At 35.1% G+C, this 14,888-nt stretch overlaps 1 protein-coding gene across 3 annotated transcripts in view; it reads right to left on the reverse strand.

Moving 5' to 3' along the window:
* LOC129769915 (heterogeneous nuclear ribonucleoprotein L) overlaps positions 1-14,888 on the reverse strand; it is a 638,502-nt gene that overhangs the window by 330,346 nt on the left and 293,268 nt on the right. The gene's annotated exons all lie outside the window — the stretch shown is intronic.

The following is a 14,888-nucleotide window of genomic DNA, read 5'->3' on the forward strand; positions in this document are numbered from 1 at the left end:
AATCTTGAAAGAGAATTGTGTCTGAAAATAATTAGATATTATAATGACGATTTTTGGTAGAAGTACAGGTCGGACTCAATTATCCGGAGACTCGATTATCCGGGATTCGATTATCCGGAGTATTTTATTTTTGATTTTCGGAAATTTTGAATAATTTGTATGATAATTCTATATTGAATAGGTAATATGGGTATCAAAAGAAAGGGCTTGACTAGTAGAATGCAGTTATTTATATTTATTACATATTTTCTCAGAACCCCATCAATATGGATATCAAATGAAAGGGCTTGGCTAGTAGAACACAATTATTTATGAAAAATGCAAATCCAGAATGGACGTCACCGTAAGATGGCGTCATATATTTTTTTTCACAACCCCATCAAAATGGGTATCAAATGAAAGGGCTTGACTGGTAGAATACAGTTATTTATGAAAAATGCAAATCTAAGTAGGCGGCCACTACAAAATGGGGGATTACATATTTTCTTAGAACCCCATCAATATGGGTATCTAATGAAAGGGCTTGACTAGTAGAATACAGTTATTTATGAAAAATTCAAATCTAAAATGGCCACCACCACAAAATGACGCCATATATATTTTTTTCACAATCTCATCAATATGGGTATCAAATGAAAGGACTTGACTAGTAGAATACAGTTATTTATGAAAAATGCAAATCTAAGATGGCGGCCACTATAAAATGGCGGATAACCTATTTTCTCACATCCCATCAATATGGGTAACAAATGAAAAGGCTTGACTAGTAGAACACAGTTATTTATGAAACTGTCCCAAAAATGTATCAAAAGAAAGTTCTCGAATAGTAGAACATAGCAGATGAAGAAAAATCCAATTTCAAGATGGCAGGAGTCCCCAAACAACTAATTACTTTTTGAATGGTTTCATTCAGCTTGACCTGTTTCTATGTATGATTGAATGTTTGTTGGGTTGTCCCACATTAATAGAAAATTGACCCTGTTCCTGTTGAATGATTGATCTGAAATTTGGAACATACATTTAATTCTACTGTCATTATTAAACTGCGTATTCCATATTCTTGAAAAATTCAATTTGGCCGCCGCAAAAAATAGCTGAATGGCTTGATTTGAAGAACATACTACACTATGAACAACATAAATTCGAAAAGGTCGCCGCCACAAAATGGTCAACTATGTATTTTTTGCAATCCCCTCAATATTGGTATCAAATGAAATGATTTGACTAATAGAATACAGAACAGGTCGGACTCGATTATATACAGACTCGATTATATGTGATTCGATTATATACAATTTTGGACTGGATTATATTCAGTGTGGAAAAAAATAGTTTTTTAATTTCAAATACGACTTATTTCATGAAGAAATGTAACCTTTCAACATAAAGGTGAATTTTAAGTGGCTATTACATGTACAGTGGGGTAAAAATCGTGATTTTTGAAGATTTTGCTTGAATTTTCACCAGGAATTGTTTATATCGATATTGCAGCCAAATTGAGAAAGATAGAAGTTGTGCTTCAAAGAACAAATTGTGGAGCGGTTAACGAACTTCATTTTAATTGATAGAAACAATCTAGTTAAATATACATTTTGAGGATAAAATTAATAACACATTAAAAATTATTAACTTTTAAGTGTTTCACTTCCAAAATGATATTAAAATTCACTAATTTAGTTGTTCCACTACAATATCCTGTACTAAATTGTCTCATCTTTCAAATGAAAGCATCAGAATCGTCTTCCGTAGCGTACTTTTTAATGTAGAGCCAGTTTGAAGCAACAGAGTCCGAAACAAAAAAAAAGTTCTGTAACTCTGTCATTGTTGAAACTCGAACATATGCGTTGGAGGATTTTTTCATCAAATATGATCGTCTATCACCTCCTGAGAAAATCTGGATAAATTATTTTTTTTCATGTGAGAAAGGTGTTCTCTGACTTTAAGGGGATGAATCAAAAATCAAATTCCTCTTTTATTTTCAAAAAACCAAAATACATGCAAAAAAAACAAATAAAGAAAAAAAAATGTTTTGACTCGATTATCCGGAGGATTCGATTATCCGGAGTGAAAAAAAATCAATACTCCGGATAATCGAGTCCGACCTGTACTAGGAATTTTATAGTGAAAGGCAATTCTGAAATGTTAGATTAGAAGATCAATCAATGAACAGTTCTTCGATTGGACTCATGAACGTGCGCTTAATAAGGAAACGTGAATGAGATAACAAAATAAGTTTGAGGCGGGACGAAGTTTGTCGGGTCAGCAAGCCGGTTCCTTCATATTCATTCTTGTTACGACATACTTTAGGAAAGGGCAATCGAAGGACCGTCACTGAGAGATAAATAACAAGAGATTGAAAGCAAGATGAATCAAAATAGTAATAGTCAAAACATTCTACAAAACGAGTTTCCAACTTCCAGCTTCTTTTCATTTGTTTTGGTTTTGTTAAGTGGTGGTTTTTCGCTCGAATTCTAATTATTCCCGAAAACGACACAAGTGCCGAATATTCTCTTGAAACCCGACAGCCACAGCAACAATCCATTACCCATTCTCTACTGTTGCCTGGTGTCTTTGGTCGCAGCTAAGCTAAAAGTCATCGTCATGCTCATCACACGCCAATCTCGGCGGGCAACAAAAACATCACCGCCAAGCGACAAGCCGGCCGATGAAGAAATACCGGACGGACGGACGGACACACTTAACCTCCGCCAAATGAGTTTGGTAAATATAATATTTCCCTTTCCCGCCCAGCTAGACCCAAAAATAATTCACCAAAGTAACAACAACAAAAAAGTAATGAAACGAAATAGAATGTGCGCGAAACACGAATGGTAGTGGGCACACAGTGCTTAAAAATGAAAACGAAAAAAAAACTGCAATGCAAATATGTATGCGCAAAAAAAGTCCATCCACAGCTGCTAGCCATGCGAACGCGCGGTGGAAAAACACAGAATCCAATCGGAAGGAGCCACCCAACCACGACGACCACCCTACCCGATACATATATCGGAGGGTTTGCGGGGGTGGTGGTAAAGGGTACGTGTATGGACCACGTTAAACTCGGTACCTCGGTTCGAATTAATCATGGCCGGCTGACATGGGCGCAATGCTCCGCGCCGAATAATTGGGATAATTTGTCGATTGCTGGGTGAGAGGGCCGAATTCATTTCGGATAGAGAGAGGAGTTTTTCTTTCTCTGTTGTTTGCGATCGCGTTTGTTTCGAACAAACTTACCCAAGTAGAATTATTTGCGCTCGGTCATAATTGATTTTTGAGCCAATGCGCTTGCAGCGATGAGATAATCTCTGCGTATGAACTCATAAATTAAGATTAATCTGAATTGTTGGTGAACACGATTGAATTGGAGAAAAAAAAACAACTAATGAGATGTAATGTTTTCGGTGAACCAAAACTAAAATGAAAACAATTGCTTGCAAAAAGTTCCTGATGTGTGTTCTGGTAAATTACCCTTTGGTATACAGCAATTCCAAATGAAATCGTCCTAAAAATGCAGATTTTAAAAACTTGTATTTTTGATTCCAATGAAAGTGTGTATTCCGTTTGGGTTGAAGGAAATATGAGTTTTTCACAGCAATTGGGAATTTTTTGACTCAAGCGTAACTTTTGAAAAGGTCGTATCGATTTGAGTAAGAGAAATCTTTGATAATTTATATTTAAAAAACTATGAGTCGTACCGAAATAGTGTCTTAGAAAGATTTATAGAGTATTGATGGTTGGATATGACAAAAATGTACACTGAGAAAAAAAATAGTATTCTTTTTTTATTTACAAAATAAAAATTCAATTTGCAATATCCAAAATACATATTTTTTATTTTTTTTTAAGTTTTTTCATACAAAATAGAAGTCATGCAGAAAATTCAAAAAATAGACCCAAGATGGTAAAACTATTTTTGACGAACTTTGTGGAACATCGAATTTTTAGGAATTTTCGAAACTTTGAATTTTTGTATGTTAACAATCATTTTTAGCCACAAATTATGAATCCTGATGTGATTTAAAACAAAAGAGGTTATTATCAATCTCCTTCTAAATGTAGCCATTCTCAAAATATTTAAAAAAATTTCTCTAACTTATTTTCTTTTTTATAGTAAATAATCCCTTTTCATATGTTTGTCGTGTTATACCGTCATGCTCATGAAATTTAATGAATTTGCCTATAATTTCCAACAACTTTTCCAAATACATCATCATGGTTCATTTTTTGACTCAAGCGTAACTTTTGAAAAGGGCGTATCGATTTGAGTAAGAGAAATCTTTGATAATTTATATCTCAAAAAATATGAGTCGTACCGAAATAGTGTGTTAGAAAGAGTTATAGAGTATCTTTGGCTTATTTGAAAAAAATATACACTGAGAAGAAAAATGTATTCTTTTTTTATTCACAAAATGAGATTTTAATTTGCGATATCCAAAAATATGTATTTTTTATATTTTTTTATATTTTTTCATATAAAAAAGAAGTCATGTAGAAAATTTAAAAAATGGGCCCAAGATGATAAAACTATTTTTGACGAACTTTGTGGAACATCAAATTTTTAGGAATTTTCGAAACTTCGTATTTTTGTATGTTAGCAGTCATTTTTAATCACAAATTATGAATCCTGATGTTATTTACAACGAAAAAGGTTATTATCATTCTCGAGATATTTAAAAAAAATATTTGTAATTTATTGTCTTCTTAATAGTAAATAGGCCCTTTAAACATGTTTGTCGTGTCATACCATCATGTTCATGAGATTCTATAAATTCGCTTATAATTTTCAACAACTTTTCCAAATACATCGTTATGGTAAAGATATATGTTTAGAAGTTACGTTGCGAAACATTCGAAGACATGTGGGTTAATATAAAACGTAGCGAAACTAAAAATAAATACAAACTTCAATCAATCAAAAAAAAATGTTGGAAATTATAAGAAAATTTATAAAATTTCATGAACATGACGGTATAACACGACAAACATATTAAAAGAGATTATTTACTATAAAAAAGATTATAAATTAGAAATATTTTTTTAAATATCTCGAGAATGGTTACATTTAGAAGGAGATTGATAATAACCTTTTTCGTTTTAAATCACATCAGAATTCATAATTTGTGGCTAAGAATGATTGCTAACATACAAAACTTCGAAGTTTCGAAAATTCCTAAAAATTTGATGTTCCACAAATTTCGTCAAAAATAGTTCTACCATCTTGGGCCCATTTTTCAAATTTTCTGCAGGACTTCTATTTTGTATGAAAAAATTAAAAAAAAAATTAAAAAATATATATTTTGGATATTGCAAATTGAATTTTTATTTTGTAAATAAAAAAAAGAGTACTAATTTTTTTTCTCAGTGTAAATTTTTTTCATATTCAACCATCAATACTCTATGACTCTTTCTAAGACACTATTTCAGTACGACTCATAGTTTTTGAGATATAAATTATCAAAGATTTCTCTTACTCAAATCGATACGCCCTTTTCAAAAGTTAGGCTTGAGTCAAAAAATTCCCAATTGCTGTGGAAAACTCATATTTCCTCTAACCCAAACGGAATACACACTTTCATTCGAATCAAAAATACTCATGTTTTGTCATTTGTCGATTTCATTTGAAATTGCTGTATATCAAATACACGACATGTCATAATCATCTGTTTCGTAATTAAATCCGAAGCATGTGCACTCGGCCAAATATTTACTGGACTTTGGAGATGAGTGCCGATTGATTATTTTCATCCCTCAGAGAAAAAAAAATCGAAGAAGAAAACGCAAAACTCGTTGCGTCATTTTCAGTGATGCCCGCGAAACACATGAAAAATGAGATGAATTTTCCTGTTGGCTCAAGGTCAACAATTCGCGGCGAAAAAAGAGCGACAAAAACACGTGCTCTCGGAGGCATTTTGCCATGTTTTTCTGACTCAACGGGGAAGGTGAATCACGCGCATCCCCAGCATAATCCTAGGAGAATGAGAAGGAGGGAGTAGAAGGAGACTGGGATCGGGTCGGAAGGACAGGAGGAATGACATGTTGATGCAGATGGGGGCCCATCATCATATGCACAAACAAAATGATGCAAATTTGTGAGAGCGAAATTAGCTTAAATTTGGCAAGTCGAGAAGAAGGGGGGGGGTCAAATTATTGGCGAAAGGTGTCAGTTTAAATGTGGTGGCCCCCCCTTTCCGCTTCGCTAAATTTACTACAGTTGGCACAGCCTTGGTGGAAAGGTGGGTTTGTACGCAGCAGCAGATGATTTGACGAAGAAAGTACTGATTCATGTCGTGGGGAAGCGCGTTTTGCCCAACGTGAAATAATAGTCTATGCGACAGATCTTGGAATCGTTGAACAGGTGCAATGGTCGGTATACAAAGTACTACAATGTGTATAATTGTATTGGAAATGCTCAAATTCTTCACATGTCCTGAATTCTACAATGTAGAGAATTCAGTGCGGAAACGTTTATCGGTCGAATGCACACGAACTGTTTATTTGCTTTCCTTTGCAATGAAAAATATACAGTAACAACCAACTATGTGTAAAAACGCGATAAAATTTTGAAGGCAGAATGACAAAGAAAATCAGTTTTGTTCAAATTTTGTCGAAAATGTTCGGTTTTTTTTCGTTTCATTTGAATGGTCCGTTGCCCACGCCTTTGCCTCAGAAAAATGAGTAGTTTCCACTTGCGTAATGTTTTTCTTTTGACTCAACTATTGAAGAAACAATACATTTTAGCATTAACATTCGTGCTAAAGAATGATCATATAAACTATCCAGGAATGAGTCGTAAGATACTAAGAACGCCTCGTGAAACAATATCTGATTTATGGCATACTAGCTGACCCGGCAAACTTCATCCCGCCCAAATTGAATATGAATACTTTTAAACATTCACGTTTTCTTACTAAGCGAACGTTCATGGACTCAATCGCAGAACTATTCATCGATTGATCTTCTAATAGATCCTTTAAAATTTTCTTTCACTATAAATTTCCTAGTACTTCTAGCAAAACTCGTCATTATAGTATAATTTTTATTTTCAGACACAATTCTCGCTCGAGATTCTTCTATTACTTGCAAATAACATGTTTCTCCGTTGCATGGAATACATGCTTGATACAGAAAATAGAATAAAATGAAGACAGCTCACATCATACTATGCCTTTCTCGAGTTTTGCGCTTACCAACACATTTGACGATTCATTTTTATTTATATACTAGCTGACCCGACGAACTTCGCCCGCCCAAAGTTTGTTTTTTGTTATCAATACCTTCAAACATTCACGTCTTCTTACTAAGCGCAAATTCATGAGTCCAATCGTAGAACTGTTCATTGATCGATCTTCTAATCGACCCCGTTGAATTTACCTTTTACTAAAAAAAAAATTCTAGTACTCCTACCAAAACTCATCATTATAATATAAAATTATTTTCAGACACAATTCTCGTTCAAGATTTTTGAACCACTTGCAAATAACATGTTTCTCCATTACATGGAATAAATTTTTAATACAGAAAATATGATAGAATGAAGACAGACTCCTCCCCTCTTCTACCCCTACAGAGGGGGCAGGAGTGTCTATTCACCATAGAAACGTTTCGTGTCCCCTAAAATCTTCACATGCCAAATTTGGCTCCATTTGCTAGATTAATTTTCGAGTTATGCAGAAATTTGTTTTTAATTTGTATGACAGCCCACCCTAAGAGAGGGGGGAGGCGTGTCAAACCACCATAGAAACAATTATTGCATCCTAAAACCTTCACATGACAAATTTGGTTTCGTTTGCTTGATTAATTCTCAAGTAATGTAGAAATTTGTGTTTCACTTGTATGGCAGCCCCCTCTAAGAGAGGGGGAGGAGTGTCTAACCCACATAGAAACATTTTTTGCACCCTAAAATCTTCACATGGCGAATTTCGTTTCATTTGCTAGATTAATTCTCGAGTAATGCAGAAATTTGTGTTTCATTTGTATGGCAGCCACACCCCCCTACCCCCCTAAGAGAGGGAGGAGGAGTGTTTAACCACCATAGAATCATTTATTGTTCCCTAAAACCTCCAGATGCCTAATTTGGTTTCATTTGCTTGATTAATTCTTGAGTTATGCAGAAATTTGTGTTTCATTTGTATGGCAGTCCCCCCTTAGAGAGAGGGAGGGGTCTGAAACTATCATGAAAACCTTCCCCGGCCCCAAAAACCCCTACATACCAATATTCATGTCGATCGGTTCAATAGTTTCCGAGTATCATAAGAATCAGACAGACAGACAGACAGACAGACAGACAGACAGATAGACAGACAGACAGAAATCCATTTTTATATATATAGACTAGCTGACCCGACAAACTTTTTCCCGCCCAAAATAAATATACATTTATTGCACCCTAAAATCTCCACATGCCAAATTTGGGTTCGATTGTTTGATTAATTCTCGAGTTATGCGGAAATTTGTATTTCATTTGTATGGTAGCGCCCCCTTAAAGAGGAGGAAGAAGTGTCTATCCAACATAGAATCATTTATCGCTCCCTAAAACCTCCACATACCAAATTTCGGTTCATTTGCTTAATTGATTCTCGAGTTATACTAAAATTCGTGTTTCATTTGTATGGCAGCCCCCCTTAGAGAGGGGGAGGTGTGTCTATCCGCCATAGAAACATGTATTGCACCCTAAATCCTTCACACGCTGAGTTTGGTTCTGTTTGCTTGATGAATTCTCGACTTATGCTGAAATTTGTGTTTCATTTGTATGGCAGCCCCCTCTTAGAGAGGGGGGCGGTGTGTTTATCCGCTATAGAAACATTTCTTGTACCCTTAAACGCCCACACGCTGAATTTGGGTTCGTTTGCTTGATTAATTCTCGAGTTATAAAGAAATTTGTGTTTCATTTGTATGGAAGTCCCCCCTTAGAGAATGGGGAGGAGTATCTATCCAACATAGAGACATTTATTGCACCCTAAAACCTCCACATGCCAAATTTGGGTTCGTTTGCTTGATTAATTCTCGAGTTATACTACAATTTGTGTTTCATTTGAATGGCAGATCCCCCCCCCCCTTAAAGAGGGGATATATATATATATATATATATATATATATATATATATATATATATATATATATATATATATATATATATATATAGATAGAGGAGTGTTTTTTCTCCCGAAAATCCATTTCGAACAGAGATCAATTTCGTTAGCGCAAACATCAAAGGGACTAACAACGCAACGCAGATTTTTCAAAAATTAGGTTGACATCTCTGCTCCTTAGAGAGAAGTATGTATTCACCATAGAAACGTTTATCGATCCCTAAAACCTCTATATGCCAAGTTTGATTCCATTTGCTTGCTTAGTTCTCGAGTTATGCAGGATTTTGTATTTCATTTGTATGACAGTCCCCCACAGGGGGAGGAGTGTCTAACCACCATAGAGAAACGTTTCTTGCCACCTGAAACCTTCACATGCCATATTTGGCTCCATTTGCTTGATTAGTTCTTGAGTTATGCAGAAATTGGTATTTCAAAACATCTTTATCGCAAAATATTAGACCCGTATTTTTTTATTTTCTCATTAGAGGGACCATTTCCATTTTAGGGTTGTCCGAAAAATCAACTTTTTCCTCTTTTTTTCCAAAAATGACTTTTTCAAAAATTCATAACTTTTGAACTACTAGACCGATTCGGATGATCGACATATCAAATTAAAGCCAATGGTCTTTCTTGAAAAAATACTACACCTGCAGAAAATTTGAATTTTGTTCTCGTTATTATTGATTGTATTCGTTTTTTTATTGTTTTCATAGCCTCGGGACCAAGGGCGCTATATTTTTTTATATTTTTTCTGAAAAGCTAAGGATTTTTCGCATAACATATCTCGAAACCAGGGAGGCGATTTTTTTCGTTTTCGAGTTATGATTTTTCAAAGTTAACCGAGGGTCCAAAAAATTTAAAAAAAATCCATTTTTTGCACTACAAAAAATCATAACTTTTGATCTACTGGACCGATTCAGATGATCAATATATCAAATTAAAACCAATAAGCTAGTCTTGTTTGAAAAAATATCACACTCTGAACAAAAATGGATTTTGTTTTGGTAATTATTGATAATATTTGTTTTTTATAGCTTACACCGTTTCGCATAACGTATCTCGAAACCAGTTATGATTTTTCAAAGTTAACATATTTTCAGTTTTCGTTCAATATTTTCATGCGACTAGACTGGATGTATGTGACTATAATCCAATTAATTGGCAAGTGTGTTATTTTTCCAAAAAAGGCAAGGCTAGTAGGCTTTAATTTGATATGTCGATCATCTGAATCGGTCCAGTAGATCAAAAGTAATAAATTTTTGAAAAAAGCCATCCATCGGGTACCATCGGGTAACTTTGAAAAATCATAACTTAAAAACTATAACCTAAACTAATAACTAATAAAAAAACAAATACAGTCGATAATAACGAAACCAAAATTAAAATTTTGTGCAACTCTGGTATTTTTTCAAAAAAGATCAGCTAATTGGCTCTAATTTGATATGTCGATCATTTAAATCGGCTCATCTAAAGTTATGAACTTTTAAAAAAAGTCATTTTTTGAAAAAAGTGGAAAAAAATGATTTTTCGGACCACCCTAAAATAGCAATGGTCACCCTAACAAAAGAAAGAAAAAAATACGGGTCTAATGGTTTGCGACAAAGAACAAATTTTCCACTTCCCACGAAAATCTGAGATCCACTATAACGGTTTGAAATGGAATGGCTGCATTAAGGGGGTATTCTAGTGTAGAGACACGAATTTCGGACGTTTTTTCGAGCTCCGCAAAAATTAAACAAAGAATATTTTTACTATCCATTATATCATTATTTGTTCAACTATCTTTTAACAAAACAAATAAAAATTTAACGGAGAAAAAATATTCATAACTTTAATAGTTAAGAGCTGATGAAGTGAGAGGGTTCAAAAAAAAGTTGTGCCATGGCGTACACGATTCCAGCCCTTCTGGTTATCTGAAACAAAAAAAAACCAACAGATTATAAATCAGTAAAGATGTCGCTATCGCATGAACCTCGGACAAGTCAAAAACATGTTTTTTTGGCAAAATGACGGCCGTTTGAATAAATCAAAATGCGGTATAAAAATTTTTTTTACGTTTCCCGATTTTTTTAAAATAGTAAAATTTAAAAAAATATTACCTTTTAGAGGTTCATGTGATAGAGAGATGCCTGCAGATTGTATCCATATAATTTCGACATCAATCGGTTCAGTAAAACTTGAGATATCGTGTACGCCAGTTTGAAAAAACTAGTTCCGAGAAAAACGCGTTTGAAGTTCTTTGGTATGACCGTGGCAGGTTAGATACCGCATCACTAAAATGGCTCTAACTCGGTAAATAATAGGATTTTCGATATGTCCTTTCTAAATGTCTAAACTAACGAAATGTGAAAGAATATTTTTTTTATTTTTTTTTCAAATTTCTAGACTAGAATACTTTCTTAAGACCATTATTTATTCATTGAGACCACAGATGTCAGATGACTCAGATTTAAATAAATAAATAAATGTTTCAACCAAACATATTCCTACCAAACTTGACAATTGAAAATTTTCGGAAAACTCTGAAGGAAAATTCGAAAAATTCAATTCGCATTTGTTCTACAATTACAGTCCATTTGATGTTTGCGGTAACCAAATTGATCTTCGTTCGAAAGTGGAAAATGATTTGAAATATGATAAAACACACTCCTATATCGTCTTCTATCTATATAAATAGAAATGAGTCGCCGAATGTGTTGATAAGAGCAAAACGAGAGAAAGGAATTGTCCGATTTAGGACTGTCTTCATTCTATCATATTTTCTGTATCAAACATTTATTCCGTGTAACGGAGAAACATGTTATTTGCAAGTGGTTGAAAAATCTTGAACGAGAATTGTGTCTGAAAATCTTATATATAAAATTCTCGTGTCACGATGTTCGTGGTCAAACTCCTCCGAAACGGCTCGACCGATTTTGATGACATTATGCTCAAAAAAATTGTTAGGCATGAGAATAGGTTTTAAACTATATATGATACCGCTAAGATACCTATTACTTTATATTTGATACCGATTAGGGAGGACCCATGCAAATAAAATCTGAATAACTTTGTTTTCGTATTTTTTTGCATAAATTTGGCTTGAAAAAAAAACTTATAACCATATATAACCAATTTTCACCTTCCTCTCCTTTTTTTATCGCGATATATGTATTTTTATATAAACGATACCAAATAATTGATTCGTCGTTCGTTTTTTAAACAGGACGAATTTATTTACGTTGTTCGATGCCAGATGGCACTTCGTCCTCTTCATCGAATGTCACCCTACACATACGCAAGTGACCTCAATTCGACTAAAACTAGGAATATCGCCGGCGAGCTGGAAGCCTTTTTGGATGAACACAATGAATTATTGAAATTATTCTAATCACACCCATGCTCGGAATGCAAAATAACAGTCACGCTATTGTCGTCAATCCTGATAAAAACCCGATTGAAGAGCACGTGTGTAGATCCAATGCGCCACAGATACTTTAATTATTAGGAACATCATTACTCATTTTGAATTAATATTTTAATATTATGTGGTTGGAGGAGACGAAACAAACAAAAGAGTGCCCTCGATGAATTCTTATGTGTGTAGTTTGATGAATTGGCGCAGTTAGGACCATGTCCTTCTAGGATGTCTCGAGCTGTGTCAATAATACGTGGTCAACATATTCGCAAAGGTAGAGAGCGAACGACTGCGATTCCTATGAGACAATCAACAGAAGCGGTTCGAGGAATGAAAGCGAGACGCTATCATGAGTAACACCTACACAGCCTTTGTTCAAACGACAGCGCGTGTGTTCAAACAAAAGAAATACAGTCTTTAATGGGCTCTATTACAAAATTACACGTATTTCGTTCAACATGTTGCTGGATGTTTGCAAGATTTATAGAAGAATCGTTAAGTTCGGACTGTTTTCTAAGTATTTAAACAACATCAAGTAATGATTTTCATCCAAATTTAAGCAATTTAAAATTATTTTCGAGTCTGCTAATCTGATACAGATTAAATTGCTCCACGAATACGGATTACTTATTTTGAAGTTTATTTTGCGCCGAGGCAAGGTTGCTATACATTTCATAGCACGAATGATCAGATTCGAGCAGAGTATCTGCTCCCGTGGCCGAGTGGTTAGCGTCATAACTAACATGCCGGGTGTTCGGGTTCGATTCCCGTTCTGGTCGGGGGAATTTTTCGTCAAAGAAATTTCCTCCGACTTGCACTGTGATCACGCGTATTCTAGAGCTTGCCACTCAGAATGCATTCAAGGCGTGTTATTTGGCATAGAAATCTCAACTAAGTACTAATAAAAATGACGCAAGTAATACTACGTTGAGACGGCGAAGTTCCTCTAGGAACGTTAGTGCCATTGAAGAAGAAGAAGATCTGCTCGAAATCCACGTGGAATCTATCCTTCATCGATCATAATCAATTAATTTCATAGATCGTTGAAACATTCGAACACACATGTATTGCAATACATGTATGTACATGTATTGCAATACATTAGTTATTTTTTATTCAACAGTCAAAATATTCACTAGAAGTAATTTATATGGCAGAACTACGTTTGCTGGGTCAGCTAGTAATCTGATATTATAATGACGAGTTATGGTAGAGGCACTAGGAATTTTATTGTAAAAGGTAATTTTAAAGGGTAGATCCTATTTCAGGAGGCAGATGTAATGTGAAATTCTGTCATAAATATCCTATTAGCATACCCAAAACTATACAAAATCGTTGGAAGGTTCAAATCTGGGATATTCCCTACCTTGATGTATCCAAAAAATATGAGCACAAATATAATCATTAGAGGTCGACTTGGAGACATGTTGTCAGGCCTGTCAACAGCAGACCAGCTAACATATCGTCAGATCGCTCAAAAATACAGGGAACATCAGCTTCCAGTTTCTGCTCGTGGAATTCCCCATGAAACATCATGTTCAAGACTCGACCGATCTACAAAGAACTCGCCCTTTCAAATACTGCAAACGATGTATAACGATCAACGACCTGACATACGATACAAACATGTAGTTGTTGATGGCTTAGTTGACAGTTCCAAAAATCAATTGATCTGTCAGGAAGGGTTTCGCTAGACTAGCGAAACAAGTTCCCATTGGAAGCGCTATCGTTCCGAAGATGACGGTGAATACACGCGCTCATTAGTGGAGTTTATTTCTGGAATACACAAGAGTGGTAGGTGAAAGTGATACAGTTTTCCATCACCGTGCGCAGCACCGAATCATGTCAATCACGTCTATGGTAATACCTTCATGATGGAGAGCGATGTTTAAGCGCTCTATCCTATCACTTTTCTCAATGAACAGCGGCGGCAGCAGCAGCATTATACAGATCAAAAATTTCGCTGATACCGCAACTTCTTATTTTTTTGCCCGAGGCTCATAGCCCCGTAAAACATAATAAAGGGTGTGTCACATCAAATTGCATCACGGAAAAAACGCTGTAGAAATTCGCCCAGTAGACCGATCCTTTTGAAAATTTTAGACAGTAAAATAAAAACTATAAAACAATTTTTGGCATTTCTTTTTATTCATACTTCGAGCTCAAGCCCGTATGCTCGCACCTTCCTCTTTACCCCGTCCATAAGGTTCTGTACAACGTCAGATTGTAGTTTTTTTTGAACAGAAATCCATTTTCTCTTGAAGTCCGCCTCCGATTTGACAACTTTTGGGTTCTTCCGGAGGGCCTGCTTCATAATCGCCCAATATTTCTCTATTGGGCGAAGCTCCGGCGCGTTGGGCGGGTTCATTTCCTTTGGGACGAAGGTGACCCCGTTGGCTTCG

The sequence above is a fragment of the Toxorhynchites rutilus genome, chromosome 2, assembly GCF_029784135.1.
Source record: "Toxorhynchites rutilus septentrionalis strain SRP chromosome 2, ASM2978413v1, whole genome shotgun sequence".
NCBI classification, from domain to species: domain Eukaryota; kingdom Metazoa; phylum Arthropoda; class Insecta; order Diptera; family Culicidae; genus Toxorhynchites; species Toxorhynchites rutilus.